Source organism: Schistocerca piceifrons, chromosome 5 (genome assembly GCF_021461385.2).
Source record: "Schistocerca piceifrons isolate TAMUIC-IGC-003096 chromosome 5, iqSchPice1.1, whole genome shotgun sequence".
In the NCBI taxonomy this organism is placed as follows: Eukaryota; Metazoa; Arthropoda; class Insecta; order Orthoptera; family Acrididae; genus Schistocerca; species Schistocerca piceifrons.
The window spans coordinates 162,388,728-162,400,661 of NC_060142.1; the positions used below are offsets into that span (position 1 = coordinate 162,388,728).

The window sequence follows — 11,934 nt, forward strand, 5'->3', positions numbered from 1 at the left end:
ATGTCCCCATCAATGAGTTCGAAAGCATCGTTGATGCGAGCTCGCAGTTCTGGCACATTGTGTCTGTTCACTTCACCATTAGGAAAAAAATGTTGCTTCATCACTGAAACAAGTTTCGCACTGAACGCATGCTCTTCCTTGAGCTGTTGCAACCACGCCGAAAATTCAAAGCGTTTGACTTTGTCATCGGGTGTCAGGGCTTGTAGCAATTGTAAACGGTAAGGCTTCTGCTTCAGCCTTTTCCGTAAGATTTTCCAAACCGTCGGCTGTGGTATGTTTAGCTCCCTGCTTGCTTTATTCGTCGACTTCCGCGGGCTACGCGTGAAACTTGCCCGCACGCGTTCAACCGTTTCTTCGCTCACTGCAGGCCAACCCGTTGGTTTCCCCTTACAGAGGCATCCAGAAGCTTTAAACTGCGCATACCATAGCCGAATGAAGTTAGCAGTTGGTGGATCTTTGTTGAACTTCGTCCTGAAGTGCCGTAGCACTGTTATGACTGACTGATGTGAGTGCATTTCAAGCACGACATACGCTTTCTCGGCTCCTGTCGCCATTTTGTCTCACTGCGCTCTCGAGCGCTCTGGCGGCAGAAACCTGAAGTGCGGCTTCAGTCGAACAAAACTTTATGAGTTTTTCTACGTATCTGTAGTGTGTCGTGACCATATGTCAATGAATGGAGCTACAGTGAATTTATGAAATCGCTTGAATCATTTGTAATAGCCCTGTACATATTATTCGTAATGTTCGCTTTACTGTAATCAATACTTTCTTTCTAAGGTAAGTGGTAACTCCAGAAAATTATTTCAAAAAAAAATTAGTGGAAATAGGAAAAATCTCAGGAAATTAATTGAAATTAATTCTTTTGATTCCAACATTAGCACTTATACGACGAGCAAAAGTAGCTGAATTTCGTTGTTTGCAAAGCTCAGTAACATACACACGTCAAAAAGGTTTTGCGTCACCTCGGTTCCGAGAGTTCCGGAACCTGTAGAGAAAATTGGAAGAGAGATCAACATAAACATCATTTCCGCCCTTTTTATTGCTCATGAAAACCACACATTGCATGTTGTACCACTATACAGCGAGACCTTCAGAGGTGGTGCTCCAGATTGCTGTACACACCGTTACCTCTAATACCCAGTAGCACGTCCTCTCGCATTGACGCATGCCTGTATTCGTCGTGGCATGTTATCCACAAGTTCATCAAGGCGCTGTTGGTCCACACTGTCCCACTCCTCAACGGCGATTCGGCGTAGATCCCTCAGAGTGGTTGGTGGGTCACGTCGTTCATAAACAGCCGTTTTCAATGTATCCCAGGCATGTTCGACAGGTTTCATGTCTGGAGAACATGCTGGCCACTCTAGTCGAGCGATCTCGTTATCCTGAAGGAAGTCATTCACAAGATGTGCACGATCGGGGCGCGAATTGTCGTCCATGAAGACGAATGCCTCGCCAATATGCTGCCGCTATTGTTGCACTATCGGTCGGAGGATGGCATTCACGTATCGTACTGCCGTTACGGCGCCTTCCATGACCACCAGCGGCGTACGTCGGCCACACATAACGCCACCCAAAACAGCAGTGAATCTCCAACTTGCTGCACTCGCTGGACAGTGTGGAAGGCATTCAGCCTGTCTGGTTTGCCTCCAAACAAGTCTCCGACGGTTGTCTGCTTGACGGCATATGCGACACCCATCGGTGAAGAGAACGTGATGGCAGTCCTGAGCGGTCCATTCGGCATGTTGTGGGACCATCTGCACCGCACTGCATGGTGTCGTGGTTGGAAAGATGGACCTCGACATGGACATCGGGAGTGAAATCGAGCATCATGCAGCGTATTGCGCACAGTTTGAGTCGTAACACGACGTCCTGTGGCTGCACGAAAAGCATTCAACATGGTGTCGTTGCTGTCAGGGTTCCTCCGAGCCATAATCCGTAGGTAGCGGTCATTCACTGCAGTAATATCCCTTGGGGGCCCTTCGCGAGGCGTGTCATCGACAGTTCCTGTCTCTCTGTATCTCCTCCATGTCCGAACAACATCGCTTTGGTTCACTCCGAGACACCTGGACACTTCCCTTGTTGAGAGCCCTTCCTGGCACAAAGTAACAATGCGGACGCGATCAAACCGCGGTATTGACCGTCTAGGCATGGTTGAACTACAGACAACATGAGCCATTTACGTCCTTTCTGCTGGAATGACTGGGAGTGATCGGTTGTCGGACCCCCTCCGTCTAACATGCGCGTCTCATGCATGGTTGTTTACATCTTTGGGCGGGTTTAGTGACATCTCTGAACAGTCAAATGGGCTGCATCTGTGATACAATATCCATAGTCAACGTCTATCTTCAGGAGATCTGGGAACTGGGATGATGCAAAACTTTTTTTGATGTGTGTACTTCAAGTTTCGTCAATAAGTATACCCAAAAATTTGAAGCATTCTATCGTATTTACAGAATCCTTTTCCACGTGCTACATCAATTACCACTTTATTGGTTGTACTGAACTGAATATAGTGTGTTTTTTTTCCAAAATTTAGGGTGAGCCCATTTTCAGAGAACCACTTTATAGTTCTTTGGAAATTAACATTTACAATCACTTCCGTCCCTTTCCCTCTAATGGGATTTGTTATAACACTACTATCGCCTGCAAAAAAGGACAAATTCTGCTAGTTGAATGTTACGTGGAAGGTCGTTTACCCTATGGGACTCCCTTTGTGATTTCTTCCCAGTCGCTAATGTTTTCTACCCTTCCAACATCTGGTGAATTATTCAGCACAACTTTTTGCATTATGTTTGTTACCCATGATTCAGAACATGTATGTAAAGTCATCACTTCCATAAAACCTTATTTTTCTGTACTATTTGATGAATTAATGTATAAATAGCATTATCTCTAGAGCAACCCTACTGTGATCCAATCTGTGATATGCGAAGTAAATTGCTTTCACTTCAGTTGAGACTACAGTTGAATACATTACTTTTTGACTATTTAGGAATAAGACGTCTTTAAGGAAATTGTTTAAGTCTGTCTTGTCACCTTTCTTATGAACAGATTTAATAGTCACATATTTTAACCTTCCTGGAAAAATTTCCTGTGCCAGTGATGCATTCCACATATCACTAAGGACATTACTTACTAAGAGGGAACAACTTCTCAGGAGTCTGTTCGAAATCCGATCAAAACCACACGACCTTTAGGTTTGTAGAACCTTTTATAATTGTATTAATTTCAGTGACGGACGTTGGTGCTACTTGTAATTGCTTAAGATTTCATGGAATGACATTTTAACGCATTCTCTTGCTTTAAATGAATGATTTAATCCTGTTACATTCAGAAAGTGATTATTAAAGTATTCGCTACTTGTGAATTATCAGTCAACATTGTTATTTACTTTAATTGTTATGGAATCTTGTACACTGACTGCCTGTCCTGTCTACTTTTTGACACTATCCCATCTAGTTTTAACCTTATTATCTGCGTCATTAATTTATGTCAGGATGTACATACTTCTCAACCTTTTTATGACCTTTCTCCAAATATATCGATATTTTTGTAGTATGCAAGTAATGTCGAATCTTGACTTATTCTGGTCTTTATATACATTTTCCTCTTCCTCGTACATGAGATTTTAATTCCCTTAGTTATCTATTGCCTACTTTTTTTTAATTGTTCTTCTGGATAACTTTTTAAGAAGGCAACTTTCAAAGGCTGGAGCGAGTTTGCTACGGAATAAAATGAATTCAACATTAGCATCTCTTTGTATATATACCTCGTCCTGTGCATTGCTTTGTATGAAACTGCCTCAGGGCTGTAATGTTCCATACTGATTATTTTCACTGACTGTGCATCATGTACTGTTTCCTGTTGTCTCACAGATAGTTCAGTAATGCGTCTAGATTACAGTCGAAAAGTTCCTAGAGGGTATCTATAGACTGTTACAATTATCAGAGAAGTTGTCCATGAATTTTCGGGATTGCAGCCGGATAACCTCGACTTCTTGCCACGATATTTCGGCTGACAACTATTCAGAAATCTTCAGGTGAGTGTTTTGCCCTAGAGATTGCTAGTTCGCATCGTAACCTTTATACCAATAGCTGGTATGGAGAAGCATGCGCAAAGGCAACCGCTACATGAGCGAACTCTGTCGAATTTTGCGCCCTATTCGAATACTGCTCCATCTATGGCACGCACGTGCATGCGTAATGTTGTATGGTACTATATGAACGCTCTCTGTCGGAATGCGCAATCGCAGAGTTACAATTCGGATTTCAAAATTAGCAGGATTAACTGAATAATACCAGAAACGTATTCTGCAGTACCAACTGACAAGCACACGCTTGTAAGTTCTGATCAACACTTCTAGGTTCTGATCAACACAAAAAGAATTTGTTTCAATATTTTTTGACTTTGTGTTCAAGATTTACATATGCTGCAACTTCTCCTTTCCAATGTTAGCTCTACACGAAATAATGATAGCCTATAACCTCTGATATTTAACTTCCCCATCCCAAAGGTTAAGTAGTGTTCAGAGAGGCACAGAACATCTATCACTTCAGAATTTTCCTCATCATCTATGCTTACAGCAAGCTCGTCTATCTTGTTTTTCAATCCTTTAATGTTCTGCTCTAATTTCTTCCGATATCATCATTCTGTAACCTGATTCTAACCCAAAAAATTTGCACCTTGGACTCCAGTAATCACAGGAGTTTTTTCGTGTGTGCTTGTGGACTCTCACACATTTTCTGCAAGGTTCTCAGCTTTTCCTTCTCCCAACTGCACCATTAGGCACAGAACAGATACGAGACCTTCTTTCGGTGAAAAGCAATCCGCTCGTCTCTTTGTTAAGAAGGCCAACAGAGAGGGCTGATCATGGCGCAGTAAAACCTTCACTAACTCCACACGAGTGTGTACTGTTGCTGCTCCTACTTCCTCCATGTCACCTTTAAAGCTATATTCTATGTTGCTAGCCAGCCTGTTCCCTGCTACTCTTACTACAAGTACCTATACAAGCCCACGTACCACAGTGACGTTGCATCCCTTCTGGGCAGGTTGCACGCGCGATTCGTTTGGGAAGAGTTTCATAAAGGCGTTTTATTCTCTCCTGAAGCAAGCTTCTCCACAACTTTTCTAACTGGTCTTTGAAATACTGGATACTATCACTGGGATAGAGTTGACGACCATGTTTGTTCACATATGTTCTATTCGGGACAGATCTAGGGATCTTGCTGGCCGGGGGAGTATCTCAAAATCAAACAGATAGTTCACAGGGACACGTGCACGAGCACTGTCCTGTTGAAAAGAGCACTGCAGTACTGTCACATGAGAAGTAACCATGATAACGCAAGACGTTCGTGACATAACGTTGTGCCGTGAGAGTACCCTCGATCAATACTGAGCGAGGTGGCGCACTGGCATCCGGGAGGACGATGGTTCAAAACCGCATCCGGAATCCTGATTAAGGTTTTAGGTGATTTCCCTTAAATCGCTTCAGGCAAATGTCGGGACGATTTCTTTGAAACGGCACGGCCGACTTCCTTTCCTAATCCGATGGGACCGATGACCTCGCTGTTTGGTCCCCTCCCCCAAATCAACCAACCAACCATCAGTTGCTCTTGTATGTCCATTCTTTTGACTGGACCGGCCGTTCGCTATTGTATGAAAACGAAACATCTACAGTCGTCCTCATGATCTTATTTATTGTATAGCTACCAGTTTTGGGCTCTTCAATGCGCCATTTTCAGGCCGTAGTTGATGCTGTAGGGGTTATCACAATCCACACATACATTGCATCAGTGGGCAATATAACTGGTTTTCGCAGACTATCTGTAACTGTGGTGTCCGCACTCCAACCATCAACTGCCGACCATCAGATGAGATGGCAGTTGATGGTTGGAGCGCTGACACCACAGTTACAGATTAGAATTATATATTAATAACTTCAGTTGCTGACGGACGTTGATATATATCAACGGGGACTGGTGAAAATGTGTGCCCCGACCGGGACTCGAACCCGGGATCTCCTGCTTACATGGCAGATGCTCTATACATCTGAGCCATCGAGGGCACAGAGGATAGTGCGACTGCACGGACTATCTAGCGCACGCCTCCCGCGAGACCCACATTCTCATCTTATATGTCCACACACTATATTCGTAGTGTCCCTACCCAACACACTCATTACTCGTGGAAGACATTCTTGCCAAGTCCCGCAAGAGTTCGGGTAATGTGTGTGCATCCGCACAGAAGAGGAAGGTCATGGCCGGTATTCCCAGAACTATATACTTACATGGACATAGTGTCTGTTCTTTCGGACAATGTAAGTTACATTAGGCTGTGCCACATGCTCTACAAAGAGAGTCAAATTAGTAATACACATAAATTAGTAATACACATTTGGACATAGACCTTTGTATACGTTATTCTAACTGGCACATACACCCTTTTTCATATATCCTTTTTCAGGTAGGTTTTTTCAATTGGAGCAGTGAATTTTCATAATTATTTTCTTACACAACACGTCCATATGAATAATGTCTAACACAAAATGTATTTCATTTTCTTACTAACAACCTATACTGAAATAAAACATGTGTATCAACCTTTCCCGGTTTTTCACTTTTGGCATGTAGATACTTTCTAATTTATAGTATTCAAATATATTCTATGTTGGTATTATATACTCTGAAAAATTTTGTATGTAAGGTAGTAATGCGATGGCCCAGTGTGGGATATATCTCATGTAAGTAAAGCGTTGTCGAAAGAAGAGGAAAAAAATGGCTGTGTTCGAAGGAGAGTGCGCGAGTGTTGCGGACGCGCTAATGTGGGTATATTAATTTCATTGTGAGATATTTTGGTAACGGATTTGAGCTTGGACTGTGAGTAGTTTCAGAATTACTTCCGCAGAGACGTCTTGGTTGTTTGTATTTACCTAAGTAAAGGCGTCGTCGAAATTGTGAAATACCAATTTCCTAGAGGGCATTATTGTACAAATGGAGCTTACTCTTGAGTTAAATCCGAAGATTATTAAAAGCACTGCACTCGTAGATATAAACTACGTGGGACGTGGAAGTTTAATAAATGAAAATTCCTGATAAGAACTGTGAACTATGTTAACTATGTGCTGAAGTGTATGGAACTGTGATTTGTTCTCCAGGGCTGTATTAAAGAGAGGCCAAGATTTTAAGCAATTTACTTTATACGCACACGAAAGTGAAGTTTACAGAGCGAAAAACTACGATTGTATGGGCCTTTGTGCATTTTATATATTGCGTTTGTCGATTAAAAGGAATCCTCAAGCTCCGATAAAATAAACTTCGAAAGGGCGTGAACTGTTGATTGTATTAATTGTGTTTTGCCGTAACTGGACATCGGACTCCTATTCTAGCACCCGTCCGCAATAGTTGAGATTCGTGACGGACTGAAGTGTAGTGTTCCTGCAGCCAGGGATGGTGATAGTCACAAGTTAATGTTATCGCACGACGTCCACTACCGACCAACAGGAGGGATTAATTAATATGTTCTTAGCAGTAAGGTTTTAAGTATGTATGTGTTTTGCGTTGTAGATAAGTGAATGAAAAGAGAACTCGAGCCAATGCAGATGCGAGAGAGGCACAAGAAGTCGAAAAATCGATGCCTAGCCGTTATCAATGAAAGCCAAGAAGCTGGCCACAACGAAGACTGGCGACAGCCATCCGCAAAAGTCCACTTTGTTGTTATCAAGGACCTAAAAACGCATACTTCTTTGGTTATTTAATAAGGGTGACGTCTATAGACTGTAGAAGTGCCAGTGATAAATTTCTATCTGTTGGAGACCTTTAGTGTAGAAGGTAACGTAGTTCCGGTCGGTGAACATTCAAAGATTTGTTCTGAAAGGTTAAATTAATCACTCGAATTAAATGGTTAACTGGATGAGGAAAGCCTTGTTTCAGAAGTTTATTTGTTGAAAGTATATAACCCCCTGTAGATACGTAATCATTGAACAATCAGAAATAGCGCTTTCGGTCCATTGATGTCGAAAGTGAAATCAATTTTTCGTGGTATTTGCATCGGAAAGTTTGTGGGAGAAATTAGTTTGACAGGAGGCAAGATCTATATGATCTTTATAGTTTTAACTGTTCAAAGATGAAATAAACGAAATTATTCCACTGTTAATCTCTGGCATATGAATCTGCCGAAAGAAGTAGACTAGATACATAATATATACATACTTATATACAAAGAGATACAGCTTATCGCTAAACGCTTTTGGGAATAAAGTTACTGACAGAGGACGTTATATCGCTGACAATCGAGCGGCGAACATCTTTGCCTTTCAACAGTAAGTATGTAACAAATGAACGAATTTGTCAAAATTTTGTCAACGTCTTCTAAGTAAATAAACTGAATGATACAGCACGAAGGACGCATTATAGACGCTGTTGGAAGGAAAATGTTTTAACATTTTTCATCATAATGGATAAGACTGAAGGATTCACGTGCATGTACCCGAAGTTATTCGGAAGTAAGAAATATCACAGGGCGATCACATAGTGTGGCGTTACGACCTGGAAATTTCCTTGAGACTTAAGTTCACAAACAGACTGTCAAGAGCACTTGTCAGACCAAATAAGAGAAGTGCAGACCGGCGAGGTCTTAGCTCTAACAGAGTACATGGCAAGGAGAAATTTGTAACTGGTCTCTCTATGACAAGAATTATGCGTACAGGAATTATAGAGGGGCGTTACAACTTTCAGCGTGTCGCTAAATATCGAACGTTGGACTCCCAGCGCAAAACTCCGTTACCTTGGATTTTAATCTGAGTTTAACTGAAGTTAAGCTTTGGAGGTACGCCATTACCAAGATCGTCCATTTTGTCTCAGTGTATCAGTGCCTGAAGACTTCATTGCATCAGTGAGACTAGGTTATCCCAAGGTATGTCTTCTCTAACATTTCTCCATTCATTAACAAGACTCTGTGGTGGTAAGAAAAGGCTGTAGCGTTACAGTTATTCAGAACTTTTTACGTCAATGTTTATGTATGATTATGACACTAAAGTAGAATAAGAAATAAGTAAGAAAAAGATAAAAAGGTTATACTTTTCTAGAAAGAACTTATTTGCAATTAAACATATAATACAATTAATTAAAATATAATAATTAAAGTATAACTACTGGTCAACTGTAGAATGTTATGTAAACAATTACATTTTGCACGAGTGAAGTATTTGATTGAAAACTTGGGGACAGCATCCGACAGGTCAAACTGAAAAGCATTGCAATAATTTCTTTTATTTAATATGTGTAGCTAAAACAAAACAAATACACAACAGCTACTATTTACCAAATAGTTTTGCAAAGTGCCAGATACTGAATGTCATAGGGATCTATTTCTCGCAGCCGTCTGCTAACAAGAGTCATTATGCAAGTGATTATTAGAATTACACTCACTGCGGAGGACTGTGTAAATTTTATTTGCTCATCTAGCATAATTCAGCCAAATATTTGAAGTATCATATCGGTAGTTATTTTGCCTGCATGCTTATCAGAAAACTTTGGTCATCTGAACACAATATGGCTTACATTACTAATCTTATAGTTCCCGGTACTTTAAAACAGTCACACGTTATTTGAATTTCTTATTGTGTAGTATGATTGAAACAGCGTAAGAGCTGTAGGTCTGCAAGTTAAGCTTACCTCTGGGAGACAGTAATGAATTCAGCATTTTGGTAAAAAATCTATTTAGTGTTGACAACGGCGTTTCTAGAAGCTGCTAACTGTTATGTTATTGTATAAGAGACTTGGAGTAAGCTATACTTCAATTGTCATAACAAAATAGATAATACAGGAGATATATTAGGAGACAGGAGTGAAATGTCAATGTTTTATGGTCCCCTTGTATTGTGTAGCATTATTTTTGACGAATTTCAGTAGTCAGTACTCATATTGCGTAAGTGCAGCATCTACAAGGTTACTGCAGGTAAGTACAACACATTACTCTCATTGTTCGCTTTTGTACAATGTTCCCGGGTTCGATTCCCGGCGGGGTCAGGGATTTTCTCTGCCTCGTGATGGCTGGGTGTTGTGTGCTGTCCTTAGGTTAGTTAAGTTTAAGTAGTTCTAAGTTCTAGGGGACTGATGACCATAGATGTTAAGTCCCATAGTGCTCAGAGCCATTTGAACCATTTTTTTGTACAATCAATACTTTCTTTACAAGTGATAAATAACACCAGAAAATTGTATTATAAGGCATTAATGAGTGAAAATATGTTTCTTTCCAACATCATAATAATACTAAGTGTAAAAATGTTTGAGCAGTTCAGCAATACGTTTTCTTCTATTTCAATTTTTCTTCAGTACGTACATCCTACAATGTGCTACATTCTACCCTACTTACCGCCAGCCATTTATTACTTGCTGGTATTATTCCACTTGTTGCACAGAACTGAAAATAGTGTGGTTTTTATTTACCAAATTAAGAGAGAGTTGAAGGGTCTCTTCATAAGTCGCTTCATTGACTTTCAGGTATAACATCAACTTTTACAGCTCTTAACAGCATCCCTTATGTGTCGGTGTTCCTATAAGTCTGTATGTTTTTGAACTGAGTGTAAGTTTCTCTGAATATCTGGACAGCTTCGCCAACTTATGTGTATAACAAAGCGAAATTCTTCTGAGTCAGAGTGTGTTGGATTCCTTGTTTCTCACAGCTTTGGTAGGTGATTTGTAAATAAATACACTGCAGTTGACACTGCTTCTGCCCAAAAACACTTAAGTAGCTCAGCATCGTTTAGCATACTTGTCTTCTCTACAGTGGTACTGCTGGCACGTTGTGCAACTCAATTCTGAGAGGTACTACTGTGAATGGTAGTCTAATTCCTGATATCCATTTCATTCCTTAAACTGTCTGTTTATACATTCTGATCTAATAATTTTAATTTTCTTCCCATCTATCCTTCGACAATTTTGTAATAAATAGCAGATACATCACTCACTTGATCTTTGGTACTTATAAAGTAAACACGAATATATCTACAAAAATCATCTATGAATGTCAGGAAATAGTAGCTAACTCGTAAGGATTTATTCTCCATAGGCCCAGAGAGATCTGTATAAATGAGTTGCAAGACTTATATTGATCTGCACTGACTTAATTTAAATGGCGGTCTGGCCCGCTTTCCTTGCAAACACATCTCACATTGTATATTATTCTTTCCATAATTTTCCATCCCAATTGCCATATTCTACAATATGGCCATACTTCGCCTATTCAAATGTCCAAGTGTCCTATGCCAGAAGAAATCTTTTGCAGCATAAACAGGATGATTTTCAGTTTCAGCATAATCTTGAACTGTATTTAATTTGTAAATATCGCTTACATTAGTTGCAGTGGCTACAATATCGTCACAAGAGTCACTTATTTTGGCTCCCTCTTCATCAAAGATAACCTTGTTGACCATCTTAACTATGCTCCTCCATCTGGAAACCATTCTGCATGATCCTCACTCGCTTCACTAAAAGAATAAAAAGTAGAAAATGCCGTACCTTTATGGGTAGTTTTCCTCTCGAGACTACAAGAATTAACATGCTTCTTTTCTTTGATATTCAACTTTTCACTACGCTGAGATGAAAAATATTCAATCTTCCGGCACCTGAAGCTTTTCAGTGGCTGCTTGTTGTTCTAGCATAAGAGTCCAGACCCGATGCTGTTTCTATCTTTGGATCATAAGAATCTGGCTCATTTTTTACGTCCTGTAGAATCTTTATCTTCGCACCATCTGTTGCAATGGGTATTCCCGAACTTCCCAAACCAATAATCATAGGTGAATATTTCTGCGATAGCCCAGTTAACAATGAAGTGCCAATCCATTCTTCTGTAATTTGAATACCAATATTGAAATTATTCACGTATTCGTCCACGTTTTTTCAGTTGTTCCATCTTGTAGTTATCGGCTCATGAAGT

At 40.4% G+C, this 11,934-nt stretch overlaps 1 non-coding gene across 1 annotated transcript; it reads right to left on the reverse strand.

The window, feature by feature from the left end:
* Positions 1-5,989: 5,989 nt before the first annotated feature.
* Positions 5,990-6,064, reverse strand: Trnat-ugu. Its single transcript has one exon. It is a non-coding gene; the product is annotated as a tRNA-Thr (tRNA).
* Between the last annotated feature and the right edge of the window lie 5,870 nt (positions 6,065-11,934).